Source organism: Sesamum indicum, linkage group LG8 (genome assembly GCF_026168435.1).
Source record: "Sesamum indicum cultivar Baizhima isolate 11 linkage group LG8, ASM2616843v1, whole genome shotgun sequence".
NCBI lineage: Eukaryota > Viridiplantae > Streptophyta > Magnoliopsida > Lamiales > Pedaliaceae > Sesamum > Sesamum indicum.
The window spans coordinates 5,012,094-5,026,152 of NC_142664.1; the positions used below are offsets into that span (position 1 = coordinate 5,012,094).

At 30.7% G+C, this 14,059-nt stretch overlaps 1 long non-coding RNA gene across 1 annotated transcript; it reads right to left on the bottom strand.

Annotated features, from left to right (window-relative positions):
* Positions 1-4,279: 4,279 nt before the first annotated feature.
* On the bottom strand, positions 4,280-9,434 carry LOC105167764 (uncharacterized). Its single transcript, XR_016066741.1, has 6 exons — positions 9,189-9,434; positions 5,864-8,787; positions 5,472-5,781; positions 5,279-5,381; positions 4,410-5,192; positions 4,280-4,291 (listed from the first exon to the last, which is right to left on the bottom strand). It is a non-coding gene; the product is annotated as an uncharacterized LOC105167764 (long non-coding RNA).
* Positions 9,435-14,059: the final 4,625 nt, after the last annotated feature.

Below are 14,059 nucleotides of genomic sequence, written 5' to 3' on the forward strand. Positions count from 1 at the left end.
CACTCAGCTAACAGGGGTTTTTTATGATATTGAAACATTTGTTATGGTGTTTCACTCCGAGGTACGACCACACGCGTCACGGATATGTCATGTTATTTCAAATGTAATGAAATCCATTTAACAATTGTCATTTCAAATTACATACATTATTTTGCAACGCACAAACACCTTTCAATTGACCCTTTTGCAGCATTTTCCGTTGGCTAGACGGTACTATCATTATCCAGAGCCACATTATCCCAGTATGCTAGAGGTTTGGGGCCCATTGATGTTGCCAGATGTTCCTGCTGAGGCCCACGGCGATGCACCGGACAGCGAGAGCAGTCACACCGTGCGTATTCCGGTGAGAGGAGGCCAGCATGCACCAATTGTCATATCGGATTCTACTGCCCCATCGGCACAGACGCATACACACATTGCCAGTTGGGATGCAGTGGAACATGTAGCTCGTGGCGATGTTGCCCCACCCCACACAGTACCCAGATAGCCGCACGACGCAGTCTTGACATGGGTTCAGAAGTGGGGGAAATTGGATCGTGGACTGATTATATTCGTCGATTTGGCATGCAGCAGGATGGGGGTGCCCAGTCATACAGTGAAGGCGACAGCACAGCACGCTCACGCCGACCACAGGGACTCCCACCACGGCGGCGTGACGGTCCTTAGAATTACAATGGCCGAATATGAAAACTCTATGTCAAATGTTGATTTAATTAGAAAAGCTGGAACAAGTACTCGAGCAGTTTGTCATTGTCAAACGCATTCGTTTCTTATATGTCGTGCCGATGTGTTTTAAGATTTTAACAATTCCCTAAAGATATGACAGCTTTATATGGTACAAGTAAAATATTTCCTCTATTTTGTTTTTAACTAATCGATACTAATTCACTGACCTTTAATTATTTATGTATTTTTTACTCAACACATCGTTCTTTACATGACAAACAATATTTGTAAAAAAAATTTCAAAAATATTGGGCAATATATCATTACTGCATGCGTAATGCAAAGTGGCTATTGTTCGATTTATCAAGAAATTATTTTCACCACGAATATAAACGGCCATGAAATAATTTTCACCGCACCGATTTAATCTAAACAAATCTATTCAGCACCAAAGCAACTGAGATTTAATTGTTTTTTTTTAAATTATTTTCAGTATATGTTTAAAAATTTATTTAATATATAATATATGTGAAATGTAAGCAATAATTACTACTAAAAAATAATTATTAACTTATAAAATCATTGATATTAAAGATATTTTTCAATGCTACTTAGTTAAGAAATATAAAACTTTTCTACCTAACGAAAAATACTGTAGTAGTTTCGTACACTACTGACAATATATCAGTACTATATATCTAATTCGTAATTTTATTACTTCAATTACCTAATAAAATTTATCTGTTCGCATGTAAAATTTTAACGAATCTATTTTCAACACGTTATATAGAGCATTTTAACGCTTGATTAAAAAAATTTTCAACTTAGACCATTTAAATATTTTATACTTATAATTTTTCCTATTTCAATGAAATATTTAAGAAATTTAAAATTTGAGGACAATATACCAATAATACATACGTAATTCTAAATTTTTTATTTAAATTTAATATATTATATTTTTTTATTCGAAATATAAAGTCTAACAAAAGCATTTAAGAGACAATACTACAATGTATTCAATCATGCATTTAAATTATAAATATTGTTTAAAATATAAAAATAAATACCTCAATAAAAAAAATTATTTAACATAAATATATATATTATACTTCACTAACAAACAAAATACTATATACATACATATATATATATATTACTAAATATATATAATAAAAAATATGATTTGACAATGAACAGTAACTCCTGTCTCCCAAATCCCAATATCAAACTTACACCGCTTATTTTATACTATTTTATATTATATCAAAACACAAATCCAAACATACAATCTATCTCAAAACACATACTAACTTATCTCTATTTTTCTCTCTCTATCTCCAAAACACCAAAACAAAAACACCCAAAACATTAATCCAAACATTACGTACAAATTTCCATCTCTAATCCGTCTGTAAATACTTACCAATTTCCGTCTCTGATTCGGTCTCTAAACTCCCAAAATTTTCCATCTTTAATCCGTTGCTAATTTGGTTTTTTGGCAGATTATTTAATTTCTATACCCAAATTATATCCTGGTTATTATACCATCAAATACATTCAATCAATAGCAAAATCTAAATTTTTCAAACCAAGAACAATAAATATTAACATAAAAGATACTCATAATACAACCAACAATAATACAATTGATGTCATTGTATCATCCAAATACTACCAAATAATATCAATGTTTACACTCCCATATCAACAAACGTAAGTCAAAATACAAAAACTCAACATAAACTAAGTCATAAACAACCAACAGAAAAAATAAATTAATGATCTTTCCTAAAATGTTGTTGCTCCTGATGTCCAGACCCACCAGCAAATTGATGGTTTGTGTATCCCACATCATGAAGTAGTTTTCGAACTAATTCTTGTAGGTTTGCCTCCCTCTTTCGAGCCTCTTCCTCCATCTCTCGAGCTTCTTCAAGAATAATTTCAAGCAATTTTCTATTTTCTTCTTCTTATCTTGAAAATTCTTCTTCCCCAACTTTGTAGTATTAGAGCGCATATCCAAAAATCCATATAAAATTCTTCTTCTCCTCAGATGCTTTAAGAGTAACATTGACTGAACTTGCACTTGTAGATGAGGAGCTACTTCCAAATCTATATAAGTATCCTTTAGAAGGACCTCTAGTGATATCATACCAAGTTGAGATATCAAATGAAGACTGGGAAGAAACATCAGTACAACCAATTTTTGCAAGGTATTTTTCCTGTGCAAGTACATTAGATACAATGGAACATTTATGTAATAAAAGTCTAACAAAATTTATCAACATATATACTAACCAATATTTAAATACCAATGACAAATTATACTTACACTAATTCTTTTGGATTTATTGTCGATAAACTCCCCAATTCTTTGTTTTTTCTATGACATATTTGAAATACCTAAGATCAATCACTTCTCTACCAAGTTCTTTTGCCTATAGTTTACAGAACAATATTATTTCACATGTCAAAAAATTGTATAAAAGATATCTAAAAACTTACCATTTTTTGCCTATGTGCCCCTACAGGAATAGAACCACCAGTATGTTTTGTTACCGAACTAGCTTTTTCAGCCAAATGATTTTTTCGGACAGTTCAACTTTTTCCTACATAATCTTTTGAGGTCCAATTCTGAACTAGCTCATTCCATAATTAATTACTAAACCAATAAGGACCTCTATCTATCATATCACTCATCTTTGGTTCTCTACCTAACTGTTTGTGAGCATCATTCGGTGCTTTTTGCTTAGCTTCGTATATGATCTCTTTAAATCGATCACTTGCATTTTTATTCCACACATTCCTCATTTTCCCGTCAGTTAGATTATCCCACCAGTACCTCAACTATCACATATCAAAACAATAAATCACATTAAATTATTACAAAAATATGTCTATGTAATTTAACAATGAATAAATTGGATTAAATATAAATAGTATTTATTACCTTGAAGAGACCCCTAGCAAATCTTTAGATGCTTTTGACACTGCGTGCTATCTTGCCATGCTTCAGTGAAAATGCTTTTAATATCATTTGTGGGATTTCGTGTAATACCACTTTTAATAAATCTATTTTGACATAATAAATTTAAAAAATATATAAAATTAAGAAATAGAGTTAACATTATTTATGAATATATTAAACTCAATTTTTATAAGCTTTGAAATTACCAATTGTTGACCACTCTCACTTTTATCCTTTTAGTTGGGTGATCTGGGATCTGAGCTCCATTATTGGGTTCCCGTCGACGTCCATGTGATATAATATCTTCACTTTATCCTGTATTTTGTTCATTTTCAAATCTTGAAGGTATTATTTCACCAACCTATAACAAAAAAAAATTAATAATAGAAATTGTCTAATGCATAAGAAATAATATAATAACAACAAAAGTGAAAAATTTTTCTTATTTGCCTTTCACTGTTTGAACCTTTTGGAAGAATACGAGATGAGATACTTTGTCCACGCATCTCTTCACTTGGATTAGAACTTGGATTATCTTGAGGTTGTGGTAAGTGATCTCCCACTAATTCCTCATTCTCATCTCTAAGGTGCAAACTTCTACTCTACCCCCGACCCCGCCCTCGGCCACGTTTGCCAGCTCGTCCTCTAGTCACCATCCTGTGTCAAAGAAAAACAAAAAACTATTAAGGACTAAGAATGAGATCACTATGATGAACAAGGCTAATATGAAATGCATATAAAGCGATAGAATGAAATATTAAATAAATAAAATTACATGAACAGTGTCCATATCCTCATCACTTTCATTTTAATCATATTCTTTTTCTTGCTCATCATCTTCTAGTTCGAATTCTTCTCCTTTCCATTGATCTTCATCCTCTATTATGACTTCATTGAAATCTACACCATATTGAAATCCCTCAAATTCATTTGCACCTATTTCTTCTACCACACCATTCGGAATAATATTGATCTCATCTCGATCAGTTTCAACCAAAATTTGGTGTGGATCAGATGTCTCATCCTATTGAAAAGCAATATTGACTCTTTGCTCAATATTCTCGTCTTATCCTTCAGCTAATGGGACGTCAAATTTACCGGTAGCCTTTACTTTGCATACTGCCCACCAATTACGTCTTTCTCTTATGGTGCTCAAAAATTTTGTGGAATAGACTTGTTGAGCTTGGGAAGCCAATATAAAAAGAGCCGTTTGATTTTTATTTCAATTTATGGTTAATTTTCACAAGACAAAATATGTGGCACGTAAGCCTTTTATTAGAAGTATTATACCAATGACACTTAAACAAGACAACCCCGCGTCTTATCCCGTAATACTCCAACTCTATAACTTCTTCCTAAATTTCATAATAATCAACTTCATATTCATTCTAGGTACTCCTCAAAACACATACACCATAATTTGATGTTGCTTTAGAATGCCCATACTCCAAAGTTTGGAATTTGAATCTATTCACAAAGTACCCTTTATAGCAAGAAACACGTCGACTGGGGCCATGAGCCAACTTTCTTATGAGGTCGTCAACTTCGTTACGGGTATCTCAAATCTATGAAAAAATAATACTTTATAAAATAACATAATTTTGAATTTTCTAATATTTACATTGTTAGAAAGTAATCTATTACTTACATGAGCAAGTAGCCATCGAGAAAAATCTGTGTCCCGCAACGTTACAAGTTCCATGTCAGTTATTCTTGGAAATTATTTTCTATTTTTTCATCAAATTTCCTACAGAAGTTGTGATGATCATATGTTAATTATAAACACAAGTCAATCGAAATATTTGTGAGGACATAATACACGAGTTAGATCACTCACTGCAGCAATGAACCGATCTTCTCATAATTCATCAAGACATATCTATATGCAGCATTCATCTCATCGTCATCGAGATATATAACTGCAATTCTAAAATGAAGTGGTCCAAGGATGTGTAGAAAATAGACTTTCACAAGAATCTACCATTCCTCCATCATCATTTTGTGGAACCTGATTCAATCGGGAATTTACATGTGGTTCAAAATATGAAGAGCAAAATGTTGAGACTTCTTCAATCATATACGCCTCAACAATTCATGCTTCAAGTCGAGCACGATTTCCAATTTTCTTCTTCAAATGGTATAGAAACCTAAAATTTGTTAAAACTTTAATTTACATAAGATAAGTTATATTTTCTAGTTATATAAGATAATTGAACTTTAAAAAAATACCTCTCAAATGGATGCATCCATCGATACTATACAGGCCGACCAACCTTAGCTTCATACACAAAGTGAACTCGTAGATGTTCTGTGGAATCAAAGAAGCTTGGGGAGGAAATTTTCTCAAGCTTACACAATATCTCAACAATGATCTTCTCAAGTTTTTGCATGTGTTCCACACGCAATACAGTTGCACATAGATCCATAAAGAAAGTGCTGAGTTCTGCCAGTGCTTCCCAAATATGTTTCAGTAGTAAATTTTTAAATGCAATTGGGAGTAATTTTTGCATGAACACATGACAGTCATTAATCTTCATTTCATAAAATTTGCATTCTTCTTCATTCACACAACGAGCAATGTTTGAGGAATACCCATCAAATAACTTTAATGATTTTACCCTAGAGCACAATTCTTTCTTCTGTTCTTTACTTAAAGTATATGATGCATTGGGTTTGTAGATTTTTTCATTTGCACCTTCAAGCAAATGTATCTCAATAAGACTACAATACAATTCCAAATCTTTTCGAGATCTGATATTATCTTTTATTTTACGTTTTCTTCAATAGCATAACATCCAGATTATGTCGGATAAGATTTGTGTGTCAATATGGTAACTCCCAAAATATGCTCCTTTTAACCTAATTATGTGTCCTGCCAAATCCATCAATTGGATGTGTATCACTTGGTGGTTTTTCGAAGATGGTGTCAGAAAGTTCATCCGCCCTTTATCGCATATCTTCTCCAGTTAAGCGCATATGTGGAGAATCATTTTCACATTTTCCCTTCCGAAAAATGTAGGGTTGTCTTCTATAGGGATGGTCAGGAGGCAAAAATTTGACGATGACAATCAAATCAACATGCCTTTCTTCCATAACAAAGTCTGAAAGATTTTGTCATTTCCATACAACAAGGACATGCCAACACCCCATGAGTGCTCCATCCAGATACCATGGCATTTGCAAGGAAATCACTGATCTTCCATGAAAGAACAACTATTTGTTGAAATTTTATTTTTTGCACATGTCATAAGCTTGCACCCCAATTGTCCATAATATTTTTAGCTCGTCCATTAATGGGTGTAAAAATATATCAAGATTTTTTTTCTGGACTTTTTAGGCCCCGTATAACTATATTCAAGAACAAGAAAGGCTTTTGCATTCACATCCATAGGGGAAGATTATATGCAGCAATAATAACAGGCCAACAACTGTAAGAAATACTAGAATTCCCAAATAGACTGAAACCATCTGTGCATAACCCAACTCGCACATTACATGCATCTAAAGCAAATGATGGATGAGTGCGATCGAAATGTTTCCATGCCTCTCCATGAGATGGATGTGCCAAACTTTCCTGGTTGCAATGATTATTTGCATGCATGTCATGTGTTCACAGGTGTAGTTAGATGCATATAACCCTTTGAGCTTAGATATCAAAGGCAAATAACGCAACATCTTGAAAGGTACTTTTTTCTGTGATCCTGCCTTGATTGGCTTATATCAAGGATGATAACATACAGGGCATTCTTGAAGGCCCTTCTTCTCTTTGTAATACAATACACAATTGTTTAAATAAGAATCAATTTTTTCATAACCTAGACCAAGTTTACCTAGGTGATTTTTTGGTCATGTAGAAGTTATCTGGCAACTTTTCATCTTCAGGTAACATGCTTTTGATTGTTGACACAAGTCGATCATAGCAAGCTTCAGGTAAATTGTACTCCAATTTGATACTTAATAATTGGGCCACAGTAGAGAGTTTTGTGTGATTTTTGCACCCATCCCATAATGGTTCGTCAGCATCTTTTAATAAGTTAAAAAACTTTGCGATTCTTGATTAGACAGTTGCTCATCACACGTGAAGTTTGAGCTGAACTCAAGGCCTATAGCATCCATCACCATTGTTCTATAACGAGATGTTTCTACCGGAGGAGCGATTGAAGAACCCTCCACATCATCTCTTGTGTTCAAGGATTCACCATATGTGTGCCAGATACTATAACCTCGACTAAATCCATTTTTTACTATGTGTAAATGTGCATCACTCGGATTCAAAAATCTCATGTTGCCGCATTTAGAGCATGGACATTTAATTTGTTCATTATTCAGAAATCGTGGGTTATCAAAGGCAAAGTAAAAGAACACATGATCAACCCTTGTTACGAATTCATTTAAAAGAAATCCATTATCATCCAATCGTCTCCACATCCAACTGCAATCGATATTCATTATTCTATAATTTTTAGCGATTTTTGATATACTTGATAGAGAAAGGAAGTTAGATAAAAAATATATATATATAATTAAAGGAGAATGTGATTTATGTAGCTTGTTGTTTGATATCTTAATTAGCTATTATTTTGAGTACCAAGATTTTTGATCGACTGATATAAGAAAAGAGGAATTAACATTTAATCAAATTTGATGTAATGATAACTCAACCTCTAATATATGAACATGCTTACGATAAAGGACAGAGTTTGGATATTAGGATAAAGGACAAAGTAGAAAGGATTTTACAGTTTAATATATAAAACATTTAATCCTTTATGAGTAAGCTCCTCATCAAAGATGAGTTTTTTTATATAACATATTAGAATTTGAGCATTTAGATGAACATATCACAGAATTAACACATCAACCACAAATAACAAGGTACCAACTGTCATTAGATATCATTCAACCAGTAGAAATATGATCAAAACCAATTTATGATACAGAACTTGAAATCTTAAATCCCCAGACAATACCCAAAGGATGGAACCATCACCTAGATCGCAAAATAATAAAGTATGTACCCTCATACAAAATAAGTGTGACCTTAATCAAAGATCCTGAGCAGCATTTTCTATAAAAGAAACTCTTACACTCTGTTCACACTCATCAACATCCTCAGATGAAGATAAAGCTCATGCATTCTTCTCCTCCCACAGCTAGCAATCCATTAACAGGAAATTAATTACTCAAAACGAATCAATCCCTACAATCCTTTATAATTTCAGCAATTCCTCAAACTAATTTCCCGCAATTCCCCCATACATTCCCACATAATGGAAGGACACAAGACAAACCCGACACCAAACTACTCATCCAGACATCACAATCATTAATGAACAATCCGACGAATATTCCAAGAAAAACGAATTAGCAAGAGTGACTACGACATCACAGCATACCTTAAGAGAGAGGATCACCCCAAAATATTTCAGCAAAAAAAATGAATATTCCGGAGAGAAGAACGTAATGGTGTTCAATCAGACATTTCAACAAACACCTTCAAAGCATTCAAATTTCTTCTACAAATTGTAAAAAAAATTACAAAGAAGAAAATTACCTGTTAATGACGTCAGAAAGAAATTGTGCCAATGGAGTCGGAGCCGCCGCGAGAGAGAGAGTTACAGATTGCAATCGGAATTTTCTTTTCTCGTTCCCGTCGTCTCCTTCCCGCCGTGAGAGAGAGAGAGGATTAGAGGAGAGAGTGTTGATGAAATTGGTTTGAGAAATTGCGGGAAATTGGTTTGAGGAATTGCTGAAATAATTAGAGTTAACAGGAGAGAGAGAGAGAGAGATTCATGAGTTATTTGGTCAATTCTCAATAAATATATATATATATATATGTATTTATTGATATAATTTATTTTATATAAGTTTATGAATGGAACATTGATAAATTTACATAAACACAAATTTATAATACTATACATAGAATGAATATGAATAGTACTATATGTAAAGAAAATAATAATTTCGATAAAGCTATTGCCAAAATGATCATAGCAGAATTTACTGGCCAATTAAAGAGATGGTGGAATAAGTATCTCAGCCAAACTGATAAAGATGAAATATTAATACCGTAAAAATTGAAAATATTATCTCAGAAGAAAAAGCAATTTATACATTAGCTATCAACATTTTTGAACATTTTACAGATAGATGGTCGGATTATAGTGAAAATATTCAAACACTATTACAGAATTTAAAATGTAAGACATTAACTTCATTTAGATGGTATAAAGACGTATTCCTTAGTAGAGTTAAGCCTCCCTCATCTTTTGCAGAAGGGTTAGAAATGTCCTGAGAAAATGAGACATGCACATTAATTATAATCAATATACTTATGGAAAGTTAATTGGAACTTGCATCCAAGAAGGATTGAATTTATGCAATGAAATTAGACTAAACCGAAAAATTAAAAGACAAAATTTAATAGAGAAAAGCCAATTAGGATAATTTTGTGCTCAGTTTTGGATGGAAATGAAACCATCCGATAGATCAGACATGGAGGCTTTATTATTATTGTCAATTCTACTCAAAATGATATCCCTAACTTCAGGATCTTTTATTTCTCTAAGTAATTTGATAATATGATTATCAATGAGAATATTTATTTTTTTTCATTTCTTTAAATTTTGTCATTAATTAATAAAACTCCTGATGTGAATTTTCCTCCTGTCTACATGAAGAAGAAGGTACTTCTTCTTCAGATTCAGAAGAGGTTGATGAATATTCAAAATTTTCTTCAATATTTTTAAGTTCACTAAAAAAAGAACAAATATTAAACCGAATTTTTCAGTTTGGTTTTTGGTTTGAACCGAATTTACTGTTTGGTTCTATTCGACAGGTTTAACCGAATAATGACCACCCTAATGGTCGCTGGAGGAAGAATGAGTTGACAAGAGAGAAAACGTCAAGGGAGAAGAAGAGAGGGTGGCCGCTGGTGAGAGAAAACATTAAGAGGAATGAGAGGTTTTTATTAAAATAGAAAAAATTAATAAAAAGTTTACTTTTAGTTTATTATAATTAATTAAAATTAAATAATGCATTATAATTATACAAATATATATATTTTATCATGTCATATAAAATTTTACAACTTAATTATTATTTTCATAAATAAAAAAATTCTTATTTTTGTGTTTTAATATTTTCATAAATAAAAAAAATCCTATTTACAACATCAAAGACGAAAATTTCCGTAGCTAAATTAAAAATAAATTAGCTATGGAAATGCAAACAGAATTAACCAAAAAAATTAAGTGTCAGCCATCCCGATTTTTGAAGAAATCATTTAACAGTATCAGAGATGGATATTGAGACGGATTATAACATATTTTAGCGAAATGATATACTTGTCTCGAAATCCGTCTCTAATATAAAAATTATCAATAATTTAGGACAAAATGTATAAAATTCTTCTGTGTTTTAAAAAGTGTGGAACAAAAACCCTCATGTTATGAGAATAGGCTAAAAGCCTCCTGTGTTTTATAAAACTCAGCAATAAACACCGCTTCCGTTAGTAATTAACGGAAGGTGCATTACACACACTCTTTGTGCAAGTAGGGGTATTTTTTTAACTACTTTTTACCATTTTTTTAGGTGTTGTTTTACTAAAATGCCCTTTCTTTATTTTTGTTTTGTTTTTGTATTTTTTTTTATAATTTAAATTGAAATGTTAAATTATAGTTAATTTATTCAATATTAAATATTAAATTAACTTATACTTAAATTCAAATAATTTTATAATTGTTAATTGTTAAATCTAAAATTATTTTAATTAATTAAAATATATATTTAATTATAATAATTATTATTATAATTATTCTTTAATTAGCTAAAAAATTAAATATTATAATTATTTAAAATATTCTTAATTAACTCAAATGTATTTTAATTAATATAATTAAAATTAATTAAAAAAATAAAAAACTGAACACTTTCACCCCTTTTTAACCGAAAACTTGTTCTTAAGTTTCTGGCACCGTTCGGACGAGTTTCTGATGGCCAATGGTATCATTCGAATCCTCTCTTCAATATGAACATTTTCAGACCTACAATTTGAGTTTTCGTCAATCAGAGAGATTGGGCTTAAGCCATGACCGCCGAACATGTTTGCCGTCGATTCGTTTTCATTCGATCGAATCTCAATCTCAAACTACCACCATCAGACTCGTCTTTTCAAGACGATTCCAACGAGACTAAGCTCACTCAATTTGATAAAAAATTTAGGGAGATAGACGATTTTAATAAACGGAGCCGTCGTGACGAGATGGTGGTGGGGTGTTGGGGGGGGGGGAATGGGGGTAAGGGTGGCATGGGGTAGTTAGTTTTTTTTTTTAATATATAATAATAAAATATTTTTTAAAATTTTAAATTATTTATGTATAATATAAGTTAAATAATTTGTTGAATCTAAATTTTTTTTTTTTTAAAATCTAATGATTGAGATTACTTGATTAGGTCGAACGATCAATATTTGATCAAAAAAGATCCAACGGTCATTAAAATAAGAAATAATATATATTAAGTAAGGTATGACGTTCATTTTCTAAAAATTAACACCGTTAATTAGATTTAATGGAGAGGGGACTGTTGAGCTGAATTTTACAAAACATATGAAAGCTTTTACCCTATTCTCATAATAGGAGGTTTTTTTTTTTTTTTTTCCATACCTTTTAAAACACAGAAGGTTTTATGCAGTTTGTCCCAATAATTTATTATAAAAAAAGGTTTTGATCTCTAAGCCCGTCTTTAATAAAGACGGATTCAATTCCATCTCTAAATTTTCGAATCTGAATTATCTTTACATAATAATAGATAGAAAGATAGCTAATAAATGTCATAGTAACTTCATTCAAATAAGAAAGATGGTTGACTTTTACTCGACTCACCGTTCTAGTGGAGTCATGTATACGGTCAAAATAATTTGTAGTTGTTTTAGATTATAATAAAGTTAGCCCCTTTGAGTGTAAGATTGCAGAGGAAAATAATTAGAATTCCAATTACATATTTAAACAATTATTATAGGATGATTAAGTAAAATATGAAAATATAATTAATATATACTCAATAGCATAACCTTAGCAACATGATCAGTCGTTTGAATAATGAAGTTTGCTGAGGAAAATTATGAAATTTTGAGGAAATTTAATCAACTATTGCTTAATTCTGTGTTCTTTAAATATCCAGACTTGGTTTGTTTATATCTATGCAAAATTTTAGAATTTAATTTGGTAAGTAAATTTTTTAAAACGGAAGAAATTAACATTCCTTCTAAAATTAAGCCAATTAATTAGATTTTTTTCGTGCATATTTTATATTATTTTAGTTTGAAATTGATCTTTCTAGAAAAGATGAATTTAAAATTTCTAGTAAAATTAAAGCAATCAATTAGATTTTTTCATGCAAAATTTTAGGAACAACAACCTTAGCGACATGCCAACCGTCAAAATGGAAGTTTACTAAGGAAAATAACAAAATTAAACTAATTAATTCGATTTTTTCATGCAAATTTTATATGAATTTAATTTGATAATTTATCTTTTTAAAAAAGAAAAAATAAGAATTTATGGTAAAATTAAACTAATCAATTAAATTTTTTCATGCAAAATTTTAAGGATTTAGTTTCTTTATTAACTGATATTGTTTAAACAAATTAATTCTTGCTAAAATTAAACCAACCAATTAGACTTTTTGTAGATTATTAAATAATTTTAAAATTGTGGTCAGAGTTGAACAATTACGGACTAATTTATAATAATAGATCATTAATTTTAGAGTTTTGGTCAAAATTCAATTATTGAGGTCAAATATAAATGATAATAAAGATAGTAGATAATAGACATGTTTAACTAAAAAATTAATCCAATTTTAAAATTATACGTTGAGCTAGAATAAAGATGATTATATTGAAAATTATGAATTTTAAAAAGATAATATTGATACATGTATATAAAGTCAATTATTATACTTTTTAAATCTGACGTTGAAGTTACATTAATTATATGAGGAACTTCAATGTTCTATTGATAAATAACGAAAATAATGGCCGATGAAACTTAGCTCAATTGACGAAGTTGAGATCTATCATCTTAGAGGTCATTGGTTCGAAATGCATCTTATGCGTAGGAGGTTGTGTCTACTGAATAGTAGTTATTATATCAACTGTAATAGGTAAGTGTTGGTTAGATTTCGTTTATTATATATTATCGATCAAAATATAATTGTTGTAATGATTGATATCCGACATCAATGATTATAATCAATTTATTTTAATTAATAGTAATTTATCGCTCTTAGTTTAAAAAAAATAAGAAAAACTTTGAAAATCTAGATGATAGAATTAAAATCCAGGAGATCATATTCAAAAGTATGAATTAATAATAAATAAAATTAGTAAATTAAATAAATTTAATTTGTAACTATATT